This window comes from Haemaphysalis longicornis, unplaced genomic scaffold (genome assembly GCF_048455015.1).
Source record: "Haemaphysalis longicornis isolate Haplotype H1 unplaced genomic scaffold, Haemaphysalis longicornis Haplotype H1 scaffold_3, whole genome shotgun sequence".
Classification (NCBI taxonomy): Eukaryota; Metazoa; Arthropoda; class Arachnida; order Ixodida; family Ixodidae; genus Haemaphysalis; species Haemaphysalis longicornis.
In genome coordinates, this window is record NW_027526335.1 from 234772436 (window position 1) to 234784425 (window position 11990).

The following is an 11990-nucleotide window of genomic DNA, read 5'->3' on the forward strand; positions in this document are numbered from 1 at the left end:
GGACCAATAGATTTTGTATTGCTCCTATAAATACTGAAATAGAACCAATAGCCTGACATATAGAACCAATACATTTTTTCTATTGGGCCAATACAAATTTCTATAGGATTTTTTGTTAGGGATGGAACACGATGCGCTGTGGGCCGTAAAGGAGATAAGAAAAGGTAACGTTAGCTATATTTATAGACTTTTCCAAAGCATTGGATAGAATTAAAATATTTAACATTGCTGGAAAAATTACAACATTATGGATTCCGGGGGCTTCCCTTTACTCTTCGGCAATCGTATTTAAGTAACTGGCCACAAGTCGTACCAATAAAGGAACACCACTCTGCTTTTACAAGCAGTAAGGGCTGGACTTCCGCAAGGCAGTCTTCTAGGGCCATTCCTGTTCAGTATTTGTAACAATGATGTCGTAGACATTACTGACATGTCACATTATGCAGATGATACCAGCATTTTCTTTCACTCGTGTGATACTACTCAGCTTTTGCATTTATCAAATATTACCCTCCAAAAAGCTTCACAAATGGACTAAAGCGAACTCGTTAGAAATTAATACTAAGAAATAAAGCAGTGTTATTTTCACCAGCTCAAAGATTTGTTGACAGAAACCTTAGTTTGTATATTGGATTCTAAAATATTTGTATCTTAGTGAAATAAAAACATTAGGCATTGTTTTTAATGAACATTAAAATGGGATGCTCGTGTCGATCACGTCTGCACTAATTTATCTCGAGCGTCTGTGGTGCTTTGTAGGTTGCAGCATATGGTTCCATCAAATATTAAACTAATTTTTTATCATGCTGTATTCACAGCTCACATCAATTACTGCAGCCTCGTATGGTTAACCACTTCCGCAAAAAAGATATTATTAAGCTGCATTTATTTCAGAAAAAGGCAATTCGACATACCGCAACTGTACCGTATGACTCTCACGCCAATAAACTATTTCTTCAGTATAATCTGCTTCCTGTCCAATGTATCTACAACTTAAATCTTATAACAAAGTATAAAATTAGCTTGCAATACAACGGTGCCGCTTATCTAAGTCTATGTAGTTTAAGAAAACCGTTGGACGTACCGTACGAAATAGGGTAAGTAGTACATGGCTCGTAGCCTTTTCAAAAAGGAATTATGGCGAGGATAGGTTGCAATTCCGAATTGCCGGCCTTTTAAATAACCTAGCCGAAAGTGGCATATCTATAAATAAAATTTCTAAGCGTGATTTAAACAAAAGTTTCTGCTGAACGTAGATGTTTAACTAAAATATTTTAAGCGTTGTCCGTCGTTGCGACATGGGTTCGGCCAATATTACTTTTAATACTTTTATAGGGTTTTAGTGGCATTGCCTTCATTCCCTGCAAACTGGAGCATTTGAAAATACCGTAAACTTATTTTGCCAAATATGTGTGTATTTATTGATGTCGATAGTTCTGTAGTGCAGATATTGATGAGTGTAGGCGTAGCGCATATAACATGGCTTTTTTTTCAAGCTGTGTCTTGAAGATTGTTTTACAATCAATTGTGTCAATGAATATTGCGAAGATTACAAGTTGTGTACACAGGATCCGTGCATATCCAACATTTCTCTTTTTATGTACCTGTGTACCCCGTATTGGTTTTTAACCTTTAAATGTATTATGTATCATGAGTGTCTATATGCGTGTATGTATATTATTTATTAGGTTTCTTTTACAAAATGTGAGCTGTAGTGCGTTTTAATGCTTGTTTTATGTTTGTATGTAATACCAACATGTTAAGGCGAGATTTATTTTCTTAGGACTGTTTCCTGTGCGTATGCTTCAAACTCCTGTTCCTACTCTGCCATGGCAAGCGTAAGGGGCAAACACCTCGTCTAGCTGCATTTTTGCGGCTTTTTGTGTTTGTCCTCGCATTTCTATGTACGAAATGCTCAATAAAGTTGAAGTTGAAGTTGAATTAATGTACAGCTGGAAGCAGCTTCAGTGAGGAGGAGAGCGCCGATGGCAAGTATGGGGATGATGTCGAGTAGGGCTGGGGCCAATAGCATGTTCTAAAGGAGTAGGAGGAGGAATAAACTTTTATTGTACACACCACGATGTGTTCAGCCTCCCACGTCCAGGAGGCCTCGAGGCCGAGCTGCGTCCAGAGCTCGTTGCACCAGGGGTTGCTGTCGCTCTGGTGCTCAACTGGTCAGCTCGGCCTCCCACTGTCCAGGGTTGGGGGATGGGATGGGGTTAGAGGCGTGAGAAGAGAAAACAAGGTGGTAAGTGGTGAGAGGTATGTGACAGTGCGGGCAGTTGTAGGGGAAAAGGGACGGCGAGATGTGGTGTAGAATGGGGTGATTATAGAAGGTTTCAGTTTGCAGGCGGCGGTGAAGGGTGGCGTGGTGTTTTGCGAGGGAGGGGTGGGACGGGTGTATATTCTTCTTGTGTGTTTGTAGTGCGATGGTATGGAACACAAGGTGGAATCAAGGGGAGGGAGCGTGCCTTCAGTGGTGGGAGGGTAGCACCCGGTGTGGGTCCTTGAAGTTGGGAGTGCCCGCTAGTGCAGATCGCGGGATGCGGCATGAGCTGCTTCATTCCCAACCAGGCCGGCATGGCCAGGAGTTCAGACAATGGTCACTTCTAGGTCGGGAGGCACGCAGCGTAGCATAGAGAAGGCTTGCTGTTGGGGCGAGATCGGCCTGGTAAAAGGGGCAGGCTTGCTGTGAATCGCCAATGATGGTGAGAGAAGGCTGATTTTGATGTGTAGTAGTGGCATGGGCGATGGCAAGGGCTTAGGCTTCGGGTGTAGGCTTATTTCGGTAATTGGCCGCAGTAAGGGTGCTGCCAGAGGTGTCCAGGGTGACGAGCGTACACGAAGAATGGGGGGAGGGGTGTGCAGTACCCGTATAGTGGGTCTGTGGGTCATTCCCATAACGCTTCTCGAGGTGGCGTACTCAAGCTTCTCTTCGCGCCCGGTTGTAAATGGGGTGCATGTGCCTGGGTATGAGCGTTGTTCTGAGTTGTTGCCGAATGAAGGGGGGTGCGTGCAGGTTAAGACGAGCAGGGGTGGTGTTCGGCCTAAATTATTAAAAGCCTGACGGCCTGTGGGGGTGAGGGCAAGCATTTGCAGCTGAGACACGCGCTGGGCTTCGATGAGTTCATTCAGGGTGTTGTGGAGGCCAAGTTTCATGGGGCGTTCGTGAGCAGTGTAAGTAGGCAGGCTTGGGGCTGATTTGTACGTCTTTCTTATGAGGGCGTCCAACTTGTTAGTCTCTTGGGGTTTCAGCTTGACAAAGGGGGTCCCGTAAGCGATACGGCTGGTGAGCAAGGCTTCTACGAGGCGACATGTGTCTGACTGTCGCAGTCCATATGAAGAGCCCCGGATACGACGAATGAGAATCGTCAGCTGGGAGACTGTTGTGTGCAGCTGTGGTAGGAGAGCTGACACGGATACGTCTTGATGGAATGGAACTCCAAAGATGCGAAGCGTAGGAACTTCTTGGATGGAAGCACCGGATATGCCGATCCGGGGATCGGGACTGGTATTAGCTTTTCTTCCATTAATACGAGCACAAGGAACAAGAAGGCCAGATTTAGTAGGTTCGCATGTTTGTCCTCTAGGTTGTAGATATTCTGTTGTTGTGTCAATAGCTTGCTGTAGGCTGTCTTGCCGCTCTCTGCTAGAGCCCCGGGTTGTCTAAATGGTGAGAACGTCAGCATAGAACGCGTGGTGAATTCCAGGGATTTCTTGCAACTTCGCCGAGAGGTGGAGCATGGCGATGTTAAAGAGTAAAGGTGAAATAACCGAACTCCGCGGTGTATATTTGGCCTGGGTGTGGGAACAAGTTGAGGTGAGGGGGTCCAGGCGGAGAGTTGCTGTTCTGTCTCGCAAGGGGGCACTTACGAGTTGAAAAGTTCGCAGTCCACATCCCGTGGTGTTCAAATTATCTAGTATGGCCTGATGTGTAACATTGTCAAAGGCACCCTTGACATCTAATGTGAGAATCGCCGTCGGGGTGGTGTGGCTGAGCTGGTCAAGCACCTCTTCCTTGATCTGGATGAGCACATCTTGCATTGAAAGATGTTGGCGAAAACAAAACAGTAAGAGGATCGAGGATAGCAATGTTACGAATGCAGGTCTTCATAGTGAGGTCATTGTACAGGACGAGCTGATGATTCTGCGGGCACGGAGGAGGGCTGTGCCTTTTTTGGAGGCCAGAGCATAGCCCCAGGAAGGATGGGAGCATTAAAATCTCCGAGAAGTAGGAGCGGACAGTTTTTTGAAATTAACGTGGCTTCCTGTAGTAGCGCTTCTAGGGTGGATAGGCTGCCGGTGGGGGGACTGGACGTGAAGGATGGAAATTTCGGGGTGTTGGGGCCGATTGGAAATGAGCTCAACCAAAGTATAGGGGATGTATTGGGGAAGGTGATGCGACGGGGTCGGATGTGTGTTGTGCAGTAAAGTGGTGGTGCGGTAATATGGGTCGTCTGTAAATGCGGCGTATTGCTGCAGGTAGGGGACTGCGGCGTTTGATTCTTGAATGGGTGACACCCGGGGGATCTTGCAGTACGGAGAAAGCCAATTAGTGGTGCTTACTTGTGAAGCGCGGCTGGCTGGGCGTTAGTCATGGGCGTTAGTTAGGGTGGGAAGCGCGGCGCGGCTGGCTGGACAGCGCGGCTGTCTGGGCGTTAGTCATAGTAGGAGTTATGCTTTATCCTGGGCGGGTGGGTGGCGGCGAGGTTTTCCTTAATACTAAGGGTGGCCTGCTCTAGTTTCTTTTGTCGATATGTGAGCCCCTGTAGGCCTGTGCAGAGAAGCGCAAGTTTCCTTTTGGAGGTCAATCAGTTCTTAGATGAGCGTCGTTATTCTGGCGTCAATCACAGTGTGTAATTGTTCTACGGCTGGTGGCGGCGTTGGGGAGGGTGTCGGAGGAGGAGTGGCCACCAGGGCCTCCATTTTAGTTAGAGCATCCAGTTGCGACTGAAAACGCTGTTGTTGCTGTTTGAGGTCAGCGATCGCCAAGGTGAGGGCAGGGGAGACGAGGGTAATGGATTGGGTGTTAGCTGTGGGTAAAGTGTGACAAGCAGTGGGGGGACCCGAGTGACGTCTGACGAGCTCACCTGAGATTGGGCAGTTGGTGGTTTCCCGGTGCCTATCGCGGCTGATTCAAGGGGCAGCGGCGGGTATTCCTGGCTGGGAGAGTGCGGCAGGTTGGATGTCCCGGGAAAATTGAACCAGGAGGGTTTCCGCGGTGGTATGGGGAGAAAGCGTTTAGGACAGTCCTTATGAGCAGTTGCGTGGGGTCCTTCAGCAGAGTTTACAGTGGGGGGTGCACAGGTGGTCAGGAGGAGGAGTTGGGGTGCCACAGACAGGGCAGTGGGGCTGTTCTGGGTGGGGGCACACATCCTGACGGTGTCCTACTTCACCGTAGCACTTGCACGTTTGATGGCATGGCCGTAGGGTCTACAGCGCACCACTTCGCAGTTGAATTTGACATAGTACAGGGTCTACAGCGCACCACTTCGCAGTTGAATTTGACATAGTACGGTACCCATGGGCTATTGAATGTCAGCCGTGCGGAGCGGGTCGGTCCCATGAGACTGGCATAAATCACGTTGGGTCGGTTGGTGGAAGTCTATTTTACAAGCTGGGCTTGCGTAATATCTTCCAGTAGGCCTTGGATGACGCCCCGGGAGGTTCCAAGGGAATCATATTACGCCGTGACTTGATACTGGGCGTCGTAGAGGGTTAAAGTCGTTATGTAGGTGAGCAGGTCGGCAATGGCAGGGTCAGGGGTGCCGGCCACGATGAGATTGATTTTAGGTTGTGCCTGGAGGGTGACGAGGCACCGGAATTGGCAGTCGGTGATGTGGCTCGCAGCCTAGATGCTTCGCGCGAGTTCTTGAATGGGCCACGTCTGAAAACGTAGATGGTCGTGTGGTCGCAGAACAGTGATGTAGTGCGTAGGTGGCAACCGGGGTGGCGGGATAATGCGCTTGGCAGCCTGGGGCTTGCTGGATAGCATGGTAGAGTATTGGTTACAAGGTACGTACTTTTGCTTCCGGGAGTTTATGACAGTGAGGCAGGGATTGGGGGCAGGAAGGGCACGGCCACTTTGATGGTCAAAATCCATGTCGGAGGTTACAGCTTCGTTGTTATCGCCTGCATCATGGTGAAGGAAATTTATTTATTTAGAAAATACTACAGGCGATGAATCGCCCAGAAAGGAGCTGGGGTTGTACAATCAAAGAAACATGACCAAAAAAAGCAAATAATACAGAGGTGGCATAAACTAACCGGCTAATGTACAGTATATTATGAACAATGAACAATAAAATATGAACTTTATTGACATCATGTACATAGTACACAATAGCGGAGGCCTGCAGAAAAAGCAATCTCGAGGACAGCTTGACGGAGCTGAGGGCCCCCGTTTTGGCACCAGCGTACAACAGTGTTCTACAGTACAAAAAGGAATATAAGCCGCGTAGAAATATGGCACCCCTTGCGCCATTGAAAGAATGTAAAAAAAAAAACAGGCGACAACAACAACAATCGCAACAACAAGAGGAGGAAAAGAAAAAAAAGAAAGAAAAATGTGTTGAACAGATAAATCACCCAATACACGACTCGAAGGAAAATGCGAGCCCAATATAAGTAGTCATGTCTTGCGCACAAACCATATACAAAAGAAAATGTACACCGACGGATGTACTAAATCACTCAATAGATATAGATTACCTTCATAACACATGCATACAGATTTAGCTTACTCTATAATATATATAGAGTACACTATACATATAGGATTACACAAATCATTCAATAAACGACGGAAAGTAAACATGAGCTGGTTATCAATCGCCATGCCTAGCGTACACCGAAATATTCGCTATAGCTGACACACATAGGCATGCATTATAGTCTGTCAATGTAATTGTTTGCAAGAAAGGTACGTATTGCATTGAAAGTGTTGCTTTCCAGCTGAAAGTTAAGTTCGTGTAAAGCATTGAGCAGCCTCGGAAGCTTGTTTTTAGCATAAGTAGCCTATATGTTGTTCGACAAGTTTTACACTTCCAAATTTCGTAGTTTCCCGTTTTGTAGGGCTGAGATTTTCTTTTAAGGTTGGCAAGTTCAGTCAAGAATACATGTTTCCTGTTTATTTCTTGTTTATAGGCTTTCGTTAATTCTTAGTTGTACATCTTCTCAAAAGGCATTACATTGTACTTTTCAAACAACGAGTAGGTGTGATAATGTGGAGGCACGTCCTCTACAGCATGTAGAAACTTTTTTACAGGGAATACATTTTGTGTATGTTTTCTTGGCTAGTGGATGCACAAACTAGGCGGCAATAGTTCATTCTTGAAGAAAATAGAGTTTTAAATTATTATTAATATATGTCTCGGACGGAACAGGTGACTGCGGCAAACTAGCTCCACTATATGAGATAACTTACTTGATATTTATTTATTTATTTATTTGAAATACTGCCAGTCTCTTCTTGAGACCAAGGCAGGCGGGCATACAAGGGTGTATTCATATACATACAAAAGTACTTAGTCGGTAGGTAGTACAACAGTTATAAGAACAAAATGTCAAAACAAGAACAAGGGTTAAGTAACTGTGGTGTAAGCGTCATATTTTAGATTGCACATATTTATAAAGGATACAAAGGAAGGGAAACGTGTAGAAGGGTTGAGCAACGCATAATACAAGCATAATAATTTGAGGTTCCTCAGTTTATAAAGGATGCCAACAAGGAAAGTGCACTCAAATAAGCCAAAAAAAGCAACTTGTGTAAAGAAAAGAGATTGGTATACAGACTAACCATACGTTGCGCAAACTATAACGAACAATACCGCGCCGAGCGGGACCGTAAAAAAGTCTCAAAACCATGAGTAATCAAGTAAAAACACTGCGGGAAGTTTGCGCATGCGGGTATATAGTATTTACTACAAAGGAAGAAAACAAAGGATAAGGAACATTGTGAGGCAAGTCATACATATTGCATTCCAAGAAAATACATTACAGATAAGTTAGTACAGTCAAAATTCGCAGTGACTGAACATGATGCTGTACTTTATGTAGACGCAAGTTTAGCGGTGGTCGCCGTAAGTGTACAGAATACATAACATCCGAGTCTACACTTCATAAAAATTGGGGTTGCATGTTTCACTTTCCTGTTAATTGGTAATGCTAGCGATTCTCGACAAAAAATCAGTAAGTCAATCCGTGTTAGTAACCGATGGGTCCAAGCGATTCCATTCTCGGATAGCAAGCGGGAAGAAAGAATATTTGAAGGCGTCATTATTGCAAGGATATTCAGTCAAAGTGTGCGCGTGTTTTTGCCTTGTTTGCCGGGATTCTGAAGGGTGGATGAACTTGTATGCGTTTATTTTATAATGATTGTGCAATAGTTGAAAGAGAAATTTTAGACGGGCTTGTTTAGCTCTAACCTGAAGTGTATGAAGTCCACAGTCCAATAGCATATTAGTTGGTGAGTCAGTACGTTTAAATTTATTGCAGATAAATCTTACAGCTTGCCTCTGTACCTTTTCTAGTCTTTTTATGTTAGTGAGCGTATAGGGGAACCAAACGGTGCTGGCGTATTCTAATACTGGTCTGACATAAGTGGTGTAGGCTAGAAGCTTAGTTGATTTTGGTGCGAGCCTTAGACACCTTCTAATATAAAATAATTTGCGCAACGCAGTGGATGTAATGTGACTGATGTGTAAGTCCCATTTGAGGTTGGATGTTAAAATTACGCCTAAATATTTGTGTTGATGTACTTTCACCAGTTGCGTGCCATTAATGCTGTAGGGGTAATTCATGGGTTCTTTCTTTCTCGTTACGGTCATGCACACTGTTTTTCTGAGGTTAATCTTCATTTGCCACTTTGTACACCAGTTATCAAGTTGGTTTAGAGATTCCTGTAAAGCGACGTGGTCTTTGGAACTGTTGATTTCTTGGTACATAATGCAGTCGTCAGCAAAAAGTTTGATTTTACAAGAAATGTTTGTCGTTATGTCATTTATAAATATAAGAAAGAGCAGAGGGCCAAGAACTGAGCCCTGGGGGACTCCGGATGTTACGGGCATGCTATCTGAATGTACATTTTCAAAGATTACAAATTGCGAGCGGCCATATAAAAAGTCTTCTATCCAGTTTGTTAGGTTTCCGGTACCGAGTATACTTTTGAGTTTTGCATTTAATTTTTTATGGCATACTGAATCAAATGCTTTTGAAAAATCTAGCAGTATCAAGTCTGTCTGCGAGCGGTTATTAATAGAAAACGCGAGGTCATGCACAACTTCAGTTAGTTGCGTTGCTGTGGATAGCCCTTTTCTAAATCCGTGTTGGTAAGGTGATAAGGTGCCTTTTGTCTCTAGGAATAGTGTTATGTGCTTCAGAATGATGTGTTCAAGTAATTTACATGATGTGCTAGTGAGTGAGATGGGTCTGAAATCAGATGGGTCTTCGCTATTGCCTGTTTTAGGTATCGGTGCGACCTTTGCTTTTTTCCAATCATCCGGAAGCTTTGAAGAAGATACAGACTTACGGAAGACCAGTCCTAGATACCGGCTGCACCATTCCGCATAACGTCTGAGAAAATTGTTGGGGATTTCATCGGGCCCGCGTGCTTTTTTAGGATCGACGTTCAGCAAGAGGTTCAAAATTCCATCATCAGTGATAATCAAGGGGTCAATTAAAATACCATCGGCGAAAGGGAGATCTGGGGTATTTCTGTTATCTTTTGTGAATACAGAGTGAAAAAAATTATTGTAATAATTAGCTTTAGCTTTTTTTTCTTCTGGAGAAAAATCCGGGGTGTCTGTTCTAGGAGGGCGGATGTGTTTCCAAAATCTACATGGGTTATCTTTTATGAATGAAGGGAGCGTATTTTTAAAGTAGTTCTCTTTTGCTTCTTTTAATTTGGACTTGAAGTTTGCGATGGCGCGTCTCAGGTTAGGTGCATTAGGAGAGCTCGCTTTGTTTTTCTTCGAAGATTTACGCAACCTCTTGACCTTTCTTTTGGCATGTATAACTTCGCGTGTGATCCACGGATTATTTTTGCGGGGCCGTGTTAGTTTCAGGGGAATGAAGTTCATACAATGTGATACGATGCTCTTAAACTGAAGCCATAGCGTATTGACGTGTGTGCTGGGCTTTCCAGCCATTTCTAAGAACGTGGGAAATTCATGCGCAAGGTAGGTTAATATGGAACCGTCATCGGCTTGACTGAAATTAGCTACTGGCGCTCCGGTAGAACGCATGCGTAGGGGACGGTCGAGTGTAAGCCGACAAATTGGCATATTGTGGTCTGAGATACCTTCTACAACGTTGACTTGGTACTGCTGTTGTTCAAACTGATGGCTGAGAAAGATTAAGTCTAGGATGCTTGATGCTGCGCCTTGAACACGCGTTGGTTGCTGTACAACTTGGCGGAGGTTAAAATGCAGCATTAAATCAATGAGAGCATTTGAATCGGGAGATGCGTGGCACATGTTAGTCCAATCTATACCGGGAAGGTTAAAGTCACCCATGAGGATTATACGGGAGCTACGAACATGATGTCCAAGAAAATCGTGAATGTTTGTTATACAGTCGTTGTCAGAAGAGGGGCTACGATAAACACAGCCGACTACTAATGTAACGCCGTTGCAAATGATTTTGCAGAAGATTGCCTCAGCGTTTGGCACTGGCGGAAGAAGGGTGTACGATATAGAGCGTCGTATCAGCAGTGCCACGCCCCCACCACGGGATGGCCTATCTTTTCTAACAACCACATAGTTTGGGGGGGCTATTTCATGATTGTACACAGATGGTGACATCCAAGTTTCAGTAATAGCCACAATATCTGGTTCATACAGCAGCAATGTGTTTTCGAGTGACTGTATTTTGTTCAGAATACTTCGTGCGTTTAGGTTAAGCAGCGTTATTTTTTGGTCTGCGCACTGCTGCGGGTTGCTGGTCGGGTTCGTGTGTCGCCGTTTTTTTTTTTGTCTAAAGGCACCCTCTCTCCCTTTTCGTCGCTCCACACAAAGGCACAATTGTTTATGTAGAGTTTGTCGAAGGCTAGCGACACTTTATCTTTTTTGTCTCGGTTTTCTTTTGCGCTATCCCAAAGTTTCTTCCTTATGTCCCGTATTCTACGAGAGAAATCTTCTCCGATGGAGTAGTCTGCGTCCTTGAGTTTCTTACATTGCTTCAAAATTACCGCCTTCTGTCGCGTATCCAAAAGTTTAAAGATGACTGGTCGCGTTTTATTAGGAGCTGGCCTACCAAGACGATGAATTCTCTCAATCTCAATCGGGTCTAACTCGAGAGTGTCTCTTATGATCTCTTCGTTCACAATTTTTTCTAGTGATTCGCTCGTTTCGTCTTTTGCTTCCGGCAGACCATAAACGATTAGATTTCCTCTCCTGCTTCTGTTCTCGAGTTCGTCGATTCTTTTTTCCAATGTTTCTATTGTGCTTTGCATGGAAGTTACCTGGGTCTGACAACTTGCAAGGTCACCTTCTAATTTTGCAAGAGCGTCCAGTTTTCTGTCGATGTCTACCAGCCGTTGTTCTTTGATTATCTTTATGTCGTCGGAAATTTTCTTAAGTTGATTGGAAATTTTATTAAGGTCAGGGCCTGGATTAGTTTCTACGTCACCACCTAACAACAACAACACCTTCAGAAACTCGAAAAATTCATACAGCGCACCACACAGCCGCGGGCACGGCAACACCAGTAAAAAGCGGTCACTCGACCGAGAGCATCTACCGTAGTTTTTGCTCACCTGTACGAGGAAGATGAACGGATTAGAATGCGGCAAGCCGGTGCTACCGTGCCCAGTGGCCGCGCGGCCAGCGCATCCGTCCTTTATAGGCTCCAGGGGTGGTGGCGCTGCCAGTTGAAGACACGTGTCAGGATGGGCGCTTGTTGTTTTGTGCGGATCTTGTACGTAGCTCTTGATTAGCGTCTGGTTCGCCACGTGCTGCTTGATTCCGTTGAATGCCGTACATCCCGTCGCC

General features: G+C 45.0%; 1 protein-coding gene across 1 annotated transcript in view; it reads left to right on the forward strand.

Annotated features, from left to right (window-relative positions):
• The window catches only part of LOC144176063 (uncharacterized), a 174703-nt gene that overhangs the window by 30088 nt on the left and 132625 nt on the right, over nucleotides 1-11990 (forward strand). The window lies entirely within an intron of this gene.